General features: G+C 38.7%; 1 pseudogene; it reads left to right on the plus strand.

Annotated features, from left to right (window-relative positions):
- Nucleotides 1-288: 288 nt before the first annotated feature.
- LOC121459556 overlaps nt 289-18,813 on the plus strand; it is a 99,168-nt pseudogene continuing 80,643 nt past the window's right edge.

Raw genomic sequence — 18,813 nt, forward strand, 5'->3', positions numbered from 1 at the left:
GGCAAGAGGATGTCATGAGTTTCGGACCAGCCTGGGTTACATAGCACATTCTTTACTTATTTGTCCCAACTTCTATAAGGTTTACATTTTTATATAGGAATGAGAAGAATACTAACAGTCTTTACAGTTTGATGGGTTAGAATGGTTCTTCTGAGGTTTCATGTAATCATGGTAAAATGCAAATACCTATGCTGAGAGCTCTGTTTCTAAGAATTCCAGGGTTACTTGTCCTAGAGAACTGAAGGAGACACCAGTTCTTCAATGTGTAAACAACATGCCTCAATCCCTATGAATTTTATCTGCACTCATTTTCCAGAAAAACATCAATGTGGTGAACGTGTCAAAGTCTTGAGTGAAGGATCACAGCATACTGGCTATCACCCTGTGAATATCCAAGAGAGGTCACATAAATGTAATGAGATTGGGAAAACGGCCTCTAAAACTGTCCAATGTACACCTTATAACACAAGTGACCTTACAACGAACTGCAACAAATATGGATTTCGTAACCAGAGGGATGCCTCTACTGATTCTACAGTCCTCAAGAATGATGAAAGTGGGAACACTGGTGAAGAACTTCTCAAGTATAAAGACTGTAAGAAATGGTTAAATGTGTGTTCCATCATTAGTCAAAGAATTCGCACTAGAGAGGAACAACACAAAATTACAGACTATGGTAAATCATTTGACTCTAAACATATACCGATGCTGAAACCAATCTCTAGTATAGAGAAAACATACCAATGCAAGAAATGTGGAAAATGCTTCACGTCATATTTGGGTTTCAGCAAACATGATAGCTCTCATTCTGGAAAGAAATCCTATCAATGTAAAGAATGTGGTAAGTGCCTTAGCACATTGTATCAGGTTGAAATCCATTATAAAATCCATCGTAGAGAGGGACCTTACAAATGTAGTGAATGTGGAAAATGTTTTATTCAGAAAAACAAACTTGGGGCACATCAGAGAATATGTATGAAACAAAAAACTTACAAATGTAATGCATGTGAAAAGTCTTTTACATGTGCATATCATCTCCAAGTGCATGAGAGAATGCATACAGGAGAGAAACTTTACAAGTGCAGCCAATGTGAGAAATCCTTTATGTTTGCTTCTCATTTTAAATTACATCAGAGAAGCCATACAGGAGAGACACCTTACAAATGTAGTGAATGTCAGAAATCCTTTACACAGGCTTCAAATCTTAGGAAACATCAGATCATTCATACAAGGAAGGAACTTTACAAATGTAGTGTTTGTGAGAAATCCTTTACATGTGTCTCACATCTTAGACAACATCAGTTAATTCACAGAGGAGAGAAAGCTTTCAAATGCAGTGATTGTGATAAATCCTTTACACATGCCTGTTTTCTTAAAGTACATCAGAGAGCTCACACGGGGGAGAGACCTTACAAATGTAGTGAATGTGACAAATCCTTTTCGAACATATCTAATCTTAGAAATCATCAGAGAATTCATACAGATCATCAACCTTACAAATGTAGTGAATGTGACAAATCCTTTAAATGTGCCTCTAACTTTGGAGTGCATCAGAGAATTCATATGGGACACAAACCTTACAAATGTAGTGAATGTGAGAAATCCTTCACACAGAGTTCAAATCTTACACAGCATCAGAGAATTCATGCAGGAGAGAAACCTTACCACTGTAGCGAATGTGCAAAAGCCTTCACACGTTCTTCTCATCTTAGAAGACATCAGAGAATCCACACAGGAGAGAAACCTTAGAAATGCAGAGAATGTGAAATATGCTTTACTGAGTGTTTAAAATTTTATAAAAACATCAGAGAATACATAAAGGAGAGAAAAAATGTTAATGTAATGAATTTGGCTGAGTATCTGCATTTCACTTGTAAGAATACTTGAAAAAATTCATACTGGAGAAAAAAGTTTACTTAGTAAATAATGAGACATATAGCTTAATCCAAAAGTCTGTTCTCAGAGATCACTGCACATCCAATCCATACAAGAGAAACTTCATAACTTCTGAACTTTCTGAAAGACTTCAAGTAGTGTAGAAATGTTATTGGCAGTTTATCCTAAGCAAAAATTCTGATAATGTGACAATGTAGGAAATTTTCATTAAGATATTTTACTGTATCAACCTCAAATTTATATAACAATGAAAAATCAAGATGTCTTTGAATGTGCTTTGGTATACCAGTTCCTTGGATGCTGAATCAGTACTTCCTGAATAGAAACTCATTAATCAGGAAAGAAGTGTTTCTAAATCATTTTAGGAATATAGGAACCTGACAGAAAACAGAGACCAGAAATGATACTTATAACTGGCTTTGAAGAACTAACCCATCAGGAATGGATGGATGCCCTCCAACCTGTAGATTGCCTGTACAGGCTGTGTGCAGTGTGTTCTGGGTATCTAGAGTTCTTAGGCTGTATCTTATGATGGGTGGAGCTTCCTAGTGGCCACTGCTTTCTAGTCTGATTTCCTCCTTTAAGCAGCATATTTGCCATAATCCTGAAAGTAACACATATAAGCCTTATAGATTCATTAAGATGGAATTCAGTGTCATTAATTTTTTATTCTGATGCCAGTCCCCATTTAGAGAGATTAAATGAATGTGTGTGTTGCATCCTCCCAGGAACGGTCTATCATGCAACGTGAGTTGACCTCACTAATAGTTCTTCAGAAGTTGAAACACATAAGAAAATTGGTATTAGAGAGAAAGCTTTTAACTATCCATCATGTGTTAGATAATTTGTTCACGGTAAACTCCACACTGGAGAACCCCTAGAAATGTGCAGCAGTTGTTCAAACCTTGTGATAAAAGTTTAGACTCATCTGAAAATTGATACTGGAATAAACCACATTATTAATGGTATAGTAAAACCTCATCTCTTACCTTCCTTCACAATGTTGATTATGGAAGAACTACCTACAAGTCAAATTTTAAAGCTATAACATGCAATCTTGACAACATTCTATGTATATGTACATCTAGGAACTATCCAAGAATATGAAAGAATGTTTGTCAGTACCCAACTCAGTTGTAGAAATAAAATCAGCATAAACAGGACAAAAATAATAGAAGACTCACATACGAATACTAAGAAAGACATATCTGTAGACATTATAAAAGTTGGTGCAATACAATTAAGAAACAAGCAATAAATGAATACCTCACACTTAAGTGAGCAGGAATTATTTTTTTAGACTGACACTGAAACCTTTAGGGGAAACTTTTTTGTGTGTCACCAATATGGGAGTTGTTAACATCTCAACAAACGTGCATAGATAACCTCCAATAGAAACATCTTTGAATTTCTTGAAAGCAGCTGTTAATTCTATTTTAAATTGTAAATTCTGTTTTGTGGTTTCAGTAGTAACCCTTACTAAAAGATCTGTATTTTTTAACTTTATTTTTTCTTACTTTGATATGTTTCAATTAAAATAAAATTACATCACTATCCCACTCTTGTTTTCCTTTTGATCCTCAATCAGATACTATTACTTAAGCCTTACACACTCAAGTAGATGGTATTTTTCTTTTATTGTTAATTTTTAATGCTGACATGACTGTGACTTAATTTTTGTGTACATGATTTTAATCTGACTACTTTGCTCTATTTGAGAAATATTAAGAGTGTTTATCCCCAAGTGTCAGTAATTTTCTTCTGGCATTCAGTAGGTATAATTCTTTGTGTTGGTGGCAGGAAATGTGAAAAATTTTCTCTGTCCTATTAATATGTCATTTTAGATGACAATGTTTCTGTCAAATTCCTCATATTTTGACAGTTATATTATCCTTGCCCAATCCCTTTGGTGGAGTTCCTTGACCTATAGATGAAGAGCTGTTTGTAAATATTTGTTTTGCCAATGAGCTTCCATGCTCTTTTGATATCTGAGCTGTGTTCAATTATGGTTTTCTTTGATGTTTGTTTTTCTGTAAACAGAGGCTCCTTCAGTGAAGGAATAGCTATGTCTCTATCTATGTATCATAAGAAGATAATTTAGAAAGGAAGTTTTCCACTTTCAGTAATGTAGCAGGATATAAGATTAACTCAAAAAAATCAGTAGCCCTCCTGTACACAGATGATAAATGAGCTGAGAAAGAAATCAGAGAAGAATGACTCTTCACAATAGCCACAAATAGGATAAACAGGTCTTGAAGAGAGCAGGGATACAAGAAACATACCAAAACATAATAAAGGCAATATACAGCAAGCCAACTTACAACATCAAACTGAATTGAGAGAAACTCCCAGCGATTCCACTGAAATCAGGAAGAAATTTGGAGAGAAATAACAGCACCCATATTCCCAAATATTGTTTATAAATGTTCTTTAACATTTAAAGGGGATATGATATAGATATGAATAATTTGCATTGGTACAGATTTTGGGGTCTATTTTGTTATATGTATACGTATTTCTGATCTTGATTAAGGCATTGTGATTGTGTAGCTCATTTAAAAATGTAATGCAGGAGCTGTAGAGATGGCTCAGAGGTTAAGGGCATTGCCTGCTCTTCCAGAGGTCCTGAGTTCAATTCCCAGCAACCACATGGTGGCTCACAACCATCTGTAATGAGGTCTGGTGCCCTCTTCTGGCCTGTAGGCATACACACAGACAGAATATTGTATACATAATAAATAAAATAAATAATTTTAAAAAATAAAAATAAGGGTGCCAAGAGAGCCAACATTGGGGTGAGTTTCTGACCCCGCGGCGGCAGCCCAGGACAGGGAACTCAGAAGTTCCTCAACCCCCTATCCTCCTTGGGCTCTCTGCAGGGCCTCTACTCCCTGCATACTGCCTCGTTCTTCCTATCCCACCCAGCTGGTATCCAGAACCCTCCCCACTTCTGCCCCCCTGCCCTCTTTGGGCACATAACATCACCCAGCTCAGCCTGTCTGGGCGCTGGGACCAAATCCTCAGGGCAACCAAGCGGGCGGGAGTTCCTTTGTTTCAACAGCCTGCCTACACCAAGCAAGGTAGGTGCTTTGTTTGTGAGCTACCCAACCAGCACGGAGACCTGATCTCAGCACCAGGAGAACCAGCATTGGGGAGAGCCACCATTGGGCACGGAGATCTGATCTCGGAACCAGGAGAGCCATCACTGGGGAGAGCCATCACTGGGAAGGTACATCAGTAGGCAAGGAGACCTGATCCTGTAAAAGAAGATCCATAGGGGAGCATTTGGAGGAAGAGATGGGCAGGCACCAATGCAAGAATTCACCCAACAATCTGAAAAGCAACATGAAGCCACCAGAAACCAGCGACCTCACAACGGGAGGATATGAACACGTTAATCAAGAAGAAGTAGAAAAGATTGACTTCATGAAAGTGATTGACGCCCTTAAACATCATGTAAAGAACGCCCTTATAGAAATGGATGAGAAATATAACAGAAAGTTTGAAGAATTGAATAAATCAGTGAATGATACCCTAGAAAACCAAGGAAAAACAATCAAACAGATAATGGAAACAGTTCAAGACTTGAAAACTGAAATGGAGGCAAAGAAGAAAACAAACAGGGCCGACTGGACATGGAAAATTTAAGTAAACAAACAGAGACTACAGAAACAAGCATAACCAACAGAATACAAGAGATAGAAGAAAGAATCTCAGATTCTGAAGATACCATAGAGAAAATAAACACACTGATCAAAGAAAACAGCAAGTCCAACAAACTCTCAACACAAAACATTCAGGAAATCTGGGACACAATAAAAAGACCAAACCTAAGAATAATAGGAGTAGAAGAAGGAGAAGAAGTGCAGCTCAATGGTCCAGAAAATATTTAATAAAATTATAGAAGAAAACTTTCCCAACCTAAAGAAAGATATACCTATGAAGGTTCAAGAAGCATACAGAACACTAAATAGGCTGGATCAAAAAAAATAAATAAATAAAACCATCCCCTTGCCATATAATAATCAAAACACAAAGCATACAGAATAAAGAATATTAAGAGCAGCAAAGGAAAAAGGCCAAGTTACTTATAAAGGTAAACTTATCAGACTTACACCTGATTTCTCCATGGAAACCATGAAAGCCAGAAGGTCCTGGATAGATGTATTGCAGAAACTGAGAGACCATGGATGCAAGCCCAGACTACTATACCTAGCCAAGCTTTTGTTCACTATAAATGGAGAAAATAAAATATTCCAGGATAAAAACAAATTTAAACAATACGTAGCAACAAATCCAGCCTTACAGAAAGTAAAAGAAGGAAAATCACTAACCAACAATGACCACAATAACTCAGACATCTAGAGACCCTTCACCAACACAACTCAAAGAAGGGAAACACACAAATTCTATAACTAAAAAAGTGACTGGCCGGGCGGTGGTGGCGCACGCCTTTAATCCCAGCACTCGGGAGGCAGAGGCAGGCGGATCTCTGTGAGTTCGAGGCCAGCCTGGTCTACAAGAGCTAGTTCCAGGACAGGAACCAAAAGCTACGGAGAAACCCTGTCTCGAAAAATAAAAAAAAAAAGTGACTGGAGTTAACAACCACTGATCATTAACATCACTTAATGTCAATGGACTCAACTCACCTATAAAAAGGCACAGGCTAAGAGATTGGATACGAAAACAAGATCCAACATTCTGCTGTTTACAAGAAACACACCTTAACCACAAAGACAGACATCTGCTGAGAGTAAAGGGCTGGAAAAAGGCTTATCAAGCAAATGGACCTAAGAAACAAGCAGGTGTGATGATACTATTCTCTAACAAAGTTGACTTCAAACTTAAATCAATCAGAAGAGATGGAGAGGGGCATTTTATACTCATAACAGGAACAGTTCAGCAGGATGAAGTCTCAATCCTGAATATCTATGCCCCTAATATAAAAGCACCCACATACATAAAAGAAACATTGCTAAAACTCAAGGCAGCCATCAAACCGCACAAACTAATAGTAGGAGACTTCAATACTCCTCTCTCACCAATGGACAGGTCAATCAGACAGAAACCTAACAGAGAAATAAGAGAATTAATGGAGGTAATGAATCAAATGGACTTAACAGACATCTATAGAACATTCCACCCAAATAGGAAAGAATATAACTTCTTCTCTGCAGCTCATGGAACCTCCTCGAAAATTGACCACATAGTTGGTAACAAAGCAAACATCCACAGTTACAAAAAAATATTAGTAACCACCAAGGATTAAAGTTAGAATTCAACAACAATGCTACCCCCAGAAAGCCTACAAATTCATGGAAACTGAACAGTCAACTACTGAGCCATACCTGGATTAAGGAAGAAATAAAGAAATTAAAGTCTTCCTGGAATTCAATGAAAATAAAGAAACAACATACTCAAACTTATGGGACACTATGAAAGCAGTCCTAAGAGGAAAGTTCATAGCACTAAGTGCCCACTTAAAGAAAACAGAGAAAGCACACATTGGAGGCTTAACAGCCCACCTGAAAGCTCTAGAAAAAAAAGAAGCAGACTCACCTAGGAGGAGTAGAAGACTGGAAATAATCAAACTGAGGGCTGAAATCAACAAAATAGAAACACAGAAAACAATGCAAAGAATCAATGAAACAAAAAGCTGGTTCCTGGAGAAAATCAACAAGATTGACAAACCCCTCTCCAATCTAATCAAACATCAGAAAGAGAACACACAAACTAACAAGATCAGAAATGAAAAGGGAGACATAACCACAGACACAGAAGAAATTCAGAGAATCGTTAGATCTTACTACAAAAGCCAGTATGCCACAAAACTGGAAAATATAAAAGAAATGGACACGTTTTTAGATAAATATCATATACCAAACTTAAACCAGGACCAGGTGAACAATCTAAATAGACCTATTAGTCGTGAAGAATTAGAAGCAGTTATCAAAAACCTCCCTATCAAAAAAAGCCCAGGACCAGATGGTTTCAATGCAGAATTCTACCAGAACTTCCAAGAAGAGCTAATACCTATACTCCTTAATGTATTTCACAATATAGAAACAGAAGAGGCATTGCCAAATTCCTTTTATGAAGCTACAGTTACTCTGATACCAAAACCGCACAAAGACTCAACCAAGAAAGAGAATTATAGGCCAATCTCACTCATGAACATCGACGCAAAAATCCTCAACAAAATACTGGCAAACCGAATCCAATAACACATCAGAAAAATTATCCATTATGATCAAGTAGGCTTCATTCCAGAGATGCAGGGCTGGTTCAACATATGAAAATCTATCAATGTAATCCATCATATATATAAACTGAAAGACAAAAACCATATGATCATTTCATTAGATGCTGAAAAAGCATTTGACAAAATTCAACATCCCTTTATAATAAAAGTATTGGAGAGATTAGGGATACAAGGGTCATACCTAAATATAATAAAAGCTATATACAGCAAGCCGACAGCTAACATCAAATTAAACGGAGAGAAACTCAAAGCCATCCCACTAAACTAGGAACACGACAAGGCTGTCCACTCTCGCCATACCTCTTCAATATAGTGCTTGAATTTCTAGCAATAGCAATAGGACAACATAAGGGGATCAAGGGGATTCGAATTGGAAAGGAAGAAGTGAAACTTTCGTTATTTGCAGATGATATGATAGTGTACATAAGCGACCCCAAAAACTCCACCAAAGAACTTTTACAGCTGATAAACACCTTTAGTAATGTGGCAGGATACAAGATCAACTCCAAAAAATCAGTCGCCCTCTTATACACAAAGGATATAGAAGCAGAGAGGGAAATCAGAGAAGCTTCACCTTTCACAATAGCCACAAACAGCATAAAATATCTTGGGGTAACTCTAACCAAGGAAGTGAAAGATGTATTTGACAAGAACTTTAAGGCATTGAAGAAAGAAATTGAAGAGGATACCAGAAAATGGAAGGACCTCCCTTGCTCTTGGATTGGGAGGATCAACACAGTAAAAATGGCAATTCTACCAAAGGCAATTTATAGATTCAATGCAATCCCCATCAATGTCCCATCAAAATTCTTCACAGATCTTGAGAGGACAATAATCAACTTTATATGGAAAAACAAAACAAAAAAAAAACAGGATAGCTACAACAATCCTATACAATAAAGGATCTTCTGGAGGCATTACCATCCCTGACTTCAAACTCTATTACAGAGCTACAGTGATGAAAACAGTGTGGTACTGACATAAAAACAGAGAAGTTGACCAATGGAATCATATAGAAGACCCGAATTTTAACCCACAAACCTATGATCACCTCATTTTTGATAAAGGAGCTAAAAGTATACAATGGAAGAAAGAAAGCATCTTCAACAAATGGTGCTGGCACAACTGGATGTCAACTTGTAGAAGAATGAAAATAGACCCATATCTATCACCATGCACAAAACTCAAGTCCAAATGGATAAAAGACATCAATATCAGTCTGAACACACTGAACCTGATAGAAGAGAAAGTGGGAAGTACCCTACAACAGATGGGCACAGGAAATCGCTTCCTATGTATAACCCCAGCAGCACAGACATTAAGGGCAACATTGAATAAATGGGACCTACTAAAACTGAGAAGCTTCTGTAAAGCAAAGGACACTGTCACTAAGACACAAAGGCAACCTACTGACTGGGAGAAGTTCTTCACCAACCCCGCAACAGACAAAGGTCTGATCTCCAAAATATGTAGAGAACTCAAGAAACTAGACCTTAAAGTGCTAATTAACCCAATTAAAAAATGGGGCACTGAACTGAACAGAGAATTCTCAACAGAAGAAGTTCAAATAGCCAAAAGACACTTAAGGTCATGCTCAATCTCCTTAGTGATCAGGGAAATGCAAATCAAAACAACTTTGAGATATCATCTTACACCTGTCAGAATGGCTAAAATCAAAAACTCCAATGATAGCCTTTGCTGGAGAAGCTGTGGAGGAAGGGGTACACTCATCCATTGCTGGTGGGAATGCAATCTCGTGCAACCACTTTGGAAATCAGTGTTTCTGTTTCTCAGGAAATTAGGGATCAACCTACCCCTGGACCCAGCAATACCACTCTTGGGAATATACCCAAGAGAGGCCTTATCATACAACAAAAGTATATTCATAGCAGCATTGTTTGTAATAGCCAGAACCTGGAAACAACCTAGATGCCCTTCAATGGAAGAATGGATGAAGAAAGTGTGGAATATATACATATTAGAGTACTGCGCTGTGGTAAAAAACACTGACTTCTCAAATTTTGTATGCAAATGGATGGAAATAGAAAACACTATCCTGAGTGAGGTAACCCAGACCCAAAAAGATGAATATGGGATGTACTCACTCATAATTGGTTTCTAGCCATAAATAAGGGTCACAGAGTCTACAATTGGTGAACCTAAAGAAGCTAAATAAGAAGGTGAACCCAAGGAAAAACATATAGTTATCCTCTTGGCAATGGGAAGTAGACAAAATTGCCGGGGAGAAAATTGGGATCTTGGGGGTAGGGTGGGATGGGGGTAAGGGGAGATGGGGAGAGAAAAGGGAGAAGGGGAGGATGGGGGGGAACTTGTGGAAAAATGATGATTGAGATAAAGAAATGTTGGATAGGGGAGCACGGAAGCACAATTAAGGGTGCCACCTTAGGTTTGGCAAGAGACTTGACCCTAGAGTGGCTCCCAGGAGCCCAAGGCAATGTCCCTAGTTAGTTCCTTGGGCAACTGAGGCTAGGGAACCTGAAATGACCCTATCCTATAGCAATACTGACGAATATCTTGCATATCACCATAGAACCTTCATCTGGTGATGGATGGAGATAGAGACAGAGACCCACACTGGAGCACTGGACTGAGCTCCCAAAGTCCCAATGAGGAGCAGAGGGAGGGAGAACATGAGCAGGGAGGTCGGGACCAAGAGGGGTGCACCCACCCACTGAGACAGTGGGACTGATCTATTGGGAGCTCACCAAGGCCAGCTGGACTGTTACTGAAAAAGCATGGGATAAAACCGGACTCTCTGAACATGGCCAACAGTGAGGACTGATGGGAGGCCAAGGACAATGGCACGGGTTTTGATCCTACTTCATGTTCTGGCTTTGTGGGTGCCTGGCCAGTTTGAATGTTCACCTTCCTAGATATGGACGGAGGCGGGAGGACCTTGGACTTTCCACAGGGCAGGGAACCCTGACTGCTCTTTGGACTGGAGAGGGATTGGGAGAAGAGTGGGGGGAGGGGAAGAAGGGTGGGAGGAGGGGGAGGGAAATGGGAGGCTCGGAGGAGGCGGAAACTTTTTTTTTTTCCTTTTCTCAATTAAAAAGAAAGAAGAAGAAAAGATATCCATGGTTTAAAAGCAAATAAATAAATAAATAGAAATAAAAATAATTAGGAAATGTGAGTTGTTAATGGATAATCATTGATAATAGTCAAGCTTGTAGTCATGTTAGTTAGATTTTCTAGATGTGCATAGATAAATTTCAGATAGGCATTCTTCATATCTTTCAAAGACTACAGAATATGGCATTTAATGTCTTAATAACTTAAGGCTTTTCATGACAATGAGACACGTCTGCTCCTGGCAGCACCAATCTACTTCAAGAGGAAGATGGGCATCAAAGAGGCTCCTTATGGAGTTTGATAGCCATTTGGGCAAGAAACTGCTCTTGCCTGGACTGGTGCATAAGCTGGACACAGAGAACCGCAGAGAGAGGACTGCTGAACTTGCCTAAAGGTGAGATGGTCTTTCAGGGTTCCTGATTCATGAAAGAGACTGCGAGACATTCTGCAGGACACAGCAGCTAGTGACTGAACTGCCTAGATATCCTGAACATTTACAGATACTTAGATCCAATTCATGCCATTGATCCTTTTCCAACTGTGATCATTGATGAGAACAGGAGTAACAGAGTTTTGTGATATTCTTGTTCCCTATTTCATCTATTCACTAAATGGATTCATTAGTAATTACACCTTCACTTGAGAACTTATAGTCTACTTAGACTGAAGGATCATATATTTATGGGCTTCCCTTTGATTCACTTCTAGAGTGTTCTAGAGAACTTACTAAATGTGATAATTTTAAAAGTATGTTTGTAATGCTTTAGGAAAAATAATTTAACAGAATAAATGTCTGTTCAATGGACTTAAAGTATTTGTTCTATTCCCTTTTGATAATCCTAAGATGTAGTAGGTTTAAAAAAGTAACATATATTTCTAAGCAATTCTTTTCATATAGTAACATAGGTAAAAAGTTACTTGAATAATTAATTACTTACATTTTTGATAAAGAGCAAGTACTTCTTATAAAGAATTGGGTATTTTCATTTCAAAAAATAAATGTACTTTTATTTATACAATATATAAAGGAAAAAGATGATTTTTTCTTTTCTGAAAATAACTGCATTATAATCTTTAAAAAAATCAACCAATCACAAATTGCACATTGTGTAAATGCTAACTTTGTTTCCCATCTTTTAGTGCATTTGTTCACTTGGCCAAACGTGCATATGACAATCAGTGTCATCTCTTGGCATGTACTAACTGATATAATATCACCTTCTGTGTTGAAATGAGAAGTACTATGAACTGTATTAAGACTTAATATCTAGCCGGGCGGTGGTGGCGCACGCCTTTAATCCCAGCACTCGGGAGGCAGAGGCAGGCGGATCTCTGTGAGTTCGAGACCAGCCTGGTCTACAAGAGCTAGTTCCAGGACAGGCTCCAAAGCTACAGAGAAACCCTGTCTCGAAAAAACCAAAAAAAAAAAAAAAAAAAAAAAGACTTAATATCTACTGAAGAATGCTTTATGTGTATACAAAGTTTAAGAAATCATCACATAAATTATACTGATTTTGTTTCCTTTCATGCAAATAAACTTAGTTTCATGCTTATGACCCAAACCAAACTATTTTACCCAAATTTATAACCCAAACAATACTATTTAGCTGGATTAAAAAGTTACATTGGTATTATTACACCAAACAATTCTTTATGAACTAAAAGAAAACTGTTAGACTAAACTCACCTCTGCAATAATCGGATTTAAAAATCTCATTATTTCCACATCATGTGCAATGTGCTTTGGTAAGACATAACAGACTACCATCCATCACCTGGATTATGTACTGTCTTTGGGGATAAACAGGCTGTGTCTTGTGTTGTTCCCAGCATGCGACAAGCACTGGATAAATATAGAGTGAATGAATTCTGATTTAAAACGTGGAGCCGTATGAAGGAAATTTTAGGGAATTATCAGGATGCAACATACATGAAGCTAAATCTCCCCTCCTACAGTTGATAAACACCTTCAAGTAGTTGGATATAAGATTTTCTAAAAACAGTCAGTAGCCTCCTATACATAAATGTCAAATGTACTGAGAAAGATCTTAAGGAAACAGAACCATTTTCAAATGTCACAAATGACATAAAATATTTTGGAGTAAATCTCACAGAGTAAATAAAAGACTTCTTTGACAAAATCTTCACATATCTTAAGAATGAAATTGAAAAGATACCGGAAGATGTCAAGACCTTCTATGTACATGGATGGTTTGGATTAACATAGAAAATTGGGTGTACCCCTCGCGGTCCTGAGTCCCTTGTTCGTGCTCTCTCTCCTTCTGCTCCTGATTTGGACCTTGGGGTTTCAGTCCGGTGCTCCAATGTGGGAATCTGTCTCTGTCTCCTTTCTTCGCCTGATGAAGGTTAATATCCAAAAGAATGACTATATGTTTTTCTTTGGGTTCACCTTTTTATTTAACTTCTCTAGGATCACGAATTATAGGCTCAATGTCCTTTATTTATGGCTAGAAACCAATTATGAATGAGTACATTCCTCTTTTTGGGTCTGGCTTACCTCACTCAGGATAGTGTTTTCTATTTCCATCCATTTGCATGCAAAATTCAAGAAGTCATTGTTTTTTACTGCTGAGTAGTGGGGATGTTCTATCGGGAACTCACCAAGGCCAGCTGAACTGGGTCTGAAACAGCATGGGATAAAACCGGACTCGCTGAACATAGCGGACAATGAGGACTGCTGAGAAGTCAAGAACAATGGCACTGGGTTTTGATCCTACTGCACATACTGGCTTTGTGGGAGCCTAGGCTGTTTGGTTGTTCACCTTACTAGAACTGGAAGGAGGTGGAAGGTCCTTGGACTTCCCACAGGGCAGGGAACCCTAACTGCTCTTCAGGTTGATGAGAGAGGGGTAGTTGGTTGGGGGAGGGAAATGGGAGGTGGTGGCGGGGAGGAGACAGAAATCTTTAATAAATAAATAATAAAAAAAAAAGAAAATTGGCCATCCTACCCAAAACAATTCACAGATTCATTACAATCCTCATCAAAATTCCAAAGCAATTCTTTACACATCTTGAAAGGAAAATGTGTAAGTTTATATAGTAAAAGAGAAACACCCAAAATAATTAACATAATTCTGAACAATACTAGACATCTAGATCACCATCATTTCTACTTTTAAGCTGCACTACAGAGCCATAGTAATAAGAACTATATGATATTGGCATTAAAACAAATATGTTGATCAATGGAATTGAATTGATGAATCAGACATAAGTCCAAACATCTATGGACACCTGATTTTTTTTGAGATCCTGTCCTGGAACTAGCTCTTGTAGATGAGGCTGGCCTTGAACTCACAGAGATCCGCCTGTCTCTGCCTCCCGAGTGCTGGGATTAAAGGCGTGCGCCACCACTGCCTGACTGGACACCTGAGTTTTTTTAATAGGAAACCAAATATCCACAATGGAAAAACAAGCATCTTCAACAAATTATACTTGTTTAACTTGATATCTGCATTAGAAAAATGAAAATTGATCCATATTTACCACCTTGCAAAAAACTCAAGTGCAAGTGGATCAAAAATCTCAACATGAAACCAGATACACTGAACCCAATGGGAGAACAAGGGGTGAATAGCCTTGAATGTGATGACGTAGGAGATAACTTCCTGAACAGAATACCAAACAGGTAGGCGCTAAGATCAACAAGGAAAAATGATGTCTCACAAAACAGAAATACTGTAAAGCAAAGGACACTGTCATTGTGACAAAAAGGAAGCCTACATGCAGAATGGGAAAAGATTTCACCAACTCCACATCTGACACAAGGATAATATCCAAATATAAAAAGAACTAAGAAAAAAAAGTAGACATCATCAAACCAAATGTTCCACTACTTAGTCCTGTCATCATAAGAGAGACTGCATGTATAATCTGTTGGGAAGGGATGCAGAGAGTCACAGTCACACAAAAGGCAGATAGGTAGGTAGGTAGGTGGGTAGATAGATGATAGATGATAGATAGATAGATAGATAGATAGATAGATAGATGATAGATAGATAGATAGATAGATAGATAGATAGATAGATAGATAGACAGATAGACAGAATAAAAAGGTTGGAGGTCTACATTAGGTCCTTTCCCTCATACTCAGGGAGCCCAGTGGAAGAGAGAAAGGAGAAATTGAGCTAGTGAAAAGAGTCAGAAACTAAAAGAGAGCACAGCCTTCAGAATCAAGAGAGCAGGTTTCATGGAGTGTCAGAGAGACTGAAGCATCAATCATGGAGCCTATAAGAGTCTGCACCAAGACTTCTGCTTATAGATTATATTGATTGGCTTTAAGACTTTTTAAAAGATTCATTTATTTATTATGTATACAGTATTATACCTGCAGGCCAGAAGAGGGCATCAGATCTCATTACAGATGGTTGGGAGTCACCATGTGGGTGCTGGGAATTGAACTCAGAACCTCTGGAAGAGCAGCCAGTGCTCTTAACCTCTGAGCCATCTCTCCAACCCTGGCTTTATGACCTTTTGCCTGCTTTTGGCACCCTTTTTCTCCTATTGGGTTGCGCAGACTTGATAGGAGAGTTTATGTCTGGTATTATTGTATCTTGTGGTGTGTTTGGTTAATGTCCCTGGGAGGCCTTCTATTTTCAGGAATTAGACATGTGGGGAAGGGAATCTGTGTGAGAGGGAGGTGTGTATGGAACTGTAAAGAGTGAACGGAGGGGAAGCTGCAGTCACCCTGTATTTTTGGAGAGAAAAATACATTTTTAAAAATATACTGGTTGAGTTTTTTTCCAATAGAAAAGAGAAGAGTTCATCTGGTCTCTGTGTTGAGAGCATCTGCTTCTTCCAGCAAAGCTGATAATGTCATGTAGCAAGAGTAATAGGCTCAGGTCACATATAGTCCACAGTTGGGACCAATGTAGATGAATCATGATGTTCTCACTTCCTTCTTTATCACTCTCTTCTTACTCTTATTCTTGGTGCATCTGGTCTTGATGAGTTTGGCAACACTCTCTAGACAGTTCTTCTGTCTCGTGGTCTCCAGGATGCTGTTCTGATTAGATGCATTGAATAGGGTGACATCTATAACATGGTCCATTTATGGAAAGACATAACCATAATGTCATTCTGATGTTAAAAGAACATGAACCCTTACTGGACTTTAGTTTCTAGATCTTGAATTTAACATATACTTACTCTGTGTCACTTTTAGATCAAAATGGTTTTTGGCAGCAGCAAAAGCATTATTCTTTAAAGTTAAATTAAACTTAGTGTAACTAAATATAGCACATTATTTGGGAATTTAAGTATGTGTACCTCTCTTATATAATTAAAATTTTCCAATTAGTTTTTTGATGGTGTTCCCTAATGACTTTTTTCTTTGAATGGTAAGGGATTTTAGGTATATTAATAAAATTTTAAAATTAAATCCTAGCATAAATAAGACCATTATCACATTCAATTGTATTGTGTCCTAGAGAGGACGTGCATGACGTGCTGTATGAGAAAGCCAACATCCAGACATGACAAAATGATATTTTTCTGGAGATACTGGAATCTCCAGAAATGCCTAGGGCTGTCCTACACAGATGAATAGTAGAATGTTGGCATTCTGCATATCTGTAGTGAATTAAAACACAGATCTTCTTCATATACTTGAGAGTAGAGAAGATCCCAGAAACAGACAGGTGTTGTTCTAGTAGGCAAATTGATGTCCACTCACTACTAAATATGTATTAGAAGTTTAGAAATCATAGAACAATGCATTTATTCTGTATAAAAAAGATCACTTTTGGCATCTGTGACTACCAGAGCTTTGACCAGACTACCCCTGGAGAGGCAAGCCCCTGAGAACATCCCATTCACCACCCCCACACACCAAGCTCCAGAGATTCCTAGCAACCTACAGGTACCTGCTGTCATCCTGCACCGCATCTGTGACCACTGGAGCCTTGGTCCAGACTGCCCCTGAAAAGGTAAACATCTGGGTTCTTTGTTGATGGATTGAGCTCTATAGAACTGAAAGGAACATTCTGTACCCCAACCCTACCCACTAAGCTCCAGAGATCCCAAGCATCCTCCACATACCTGCTACCATCACCCACTGCATCTGTGACCAAGGAAACCTTGGCCCAGACTGCCTCTAGAGAGGTAAGCGTCTGGTTCCTGGTTGGAGGACTCAGCTCTTTAGGTCCTAGCCCTGCATGGAACATCCCATGCCCTACCCCCATGCACCAAGCCCCGGAGACCTCTAACAGCCTTCACATACCTGCTGCCCTCTTCACCATATCTCTGACCACTAGCGCCTTGGCCCAGACTACCCCAGGAGAGGTGAGCATCTGGGTTCCCAGTTGGAGGGCTCAGCTTTCTAGGACTTATTCCTGGGTGGCACGTCCCATGCCCCACCCCCACCCACACAACCCTGTAGATCCCCCAGCAGCTTTCACACGCCTGAGACCAACCCCCACTGCATCTGTGACCACTGAGCCTTGGCCCAGACTGCCCCTGGACAGAGCCTTGGCCAAGACTGACCTTGGAGAGGAGCCCCTGGAGCCTTATCAGCATCCACTAGAGGCAGGGACCACGTGCACCTGGAGGAAGAACAGCCACCTAAGCCATGGGCCCCACATTCACCGTTTAAAGGAAAAGGGACGCCCTGAAGCAAAGGCCCCACCTGCACCCACTGGAGGAAGAGATGGGCACATGACAGTTTAAGAAACATCCAACAACATTAAGACCAATATTGTACCACCAGAACCTGAACATCTTAACCCATAAGAAGTAGAAGAAAACGACCTTAAATATAATTTTGTGAAGATGATAGAGACCCTTAAAGAGGAAATGAAAAATTGCCTTAAAGAAAGGAACACACAAAAAAATTGGACGGAATCAATAAATCTCTTAAAGAAACATAAGGAACCCCCCAAAAAGCAATCATACAAGTGAAGCAAACACTTCAAACAGTTTAATAGTTGAAGATTGAAACAAAAGCAAAATTATTTTTAAAAAAAAGACACTGATGGAAGTCTGGAAATGAAAATTTGGGTAAATGAACAAGAACTACAAACGTAAGCATAAACCACAGATTACAAAAAATAGTAGAGAGAATCTCAGGAGTTGAAGATATGATAGAGGAATTAGTTTCATCAGTCAAAGAAATCATTAAATCCAACAAATGCTTAACACAAATCATCCAGGAAAACTGGGGCACCAAGAAAAGGCCAAACCTAAGAATAACAGGAATAAAAGAAGGAGAAGAACTTCAGCTCAAAGGCACAGAAAATATATTCAACAAAATTATAGAAAAAAAACTTTCTCAACCTAAAGAAGGATATTCCTATGAATGTACAAGAAGCATACAAAACATCAAATACACTGGACCAGAAAAGAAAGTCTCCTTGCCATATAATAATCAAAATTCTAAAAATACAAGATAAGGAAAGAATATTAAGAACTGCAAAAAAAAAAAAGGTCAAGTAACATATAAAGGCAGACCCATCAGAAACATCCAACTCTCTGAAAGCCATAAGGTCCTGTTGCAGATACTAAGAAACCACAGGTGCACAGACTACTATACCCAACAAAGTTTT

This window comes from Microtus oregoni, unplaced genomic scaffold (assembly GCF_018167655.1).
Source record: "Microtus oregoni isolate MIOR12 unplaced genomic scaffold, Mior012 000019F_ref0000042, whole genome shotgun sequence".
Classification (NCBI taxonomy): domain Eukaryota; kingdom Metazoa; phylum Chordata; class Mammalia; order Rodentia; family Cricetidae; genus Microtus; species Microtus oregoni.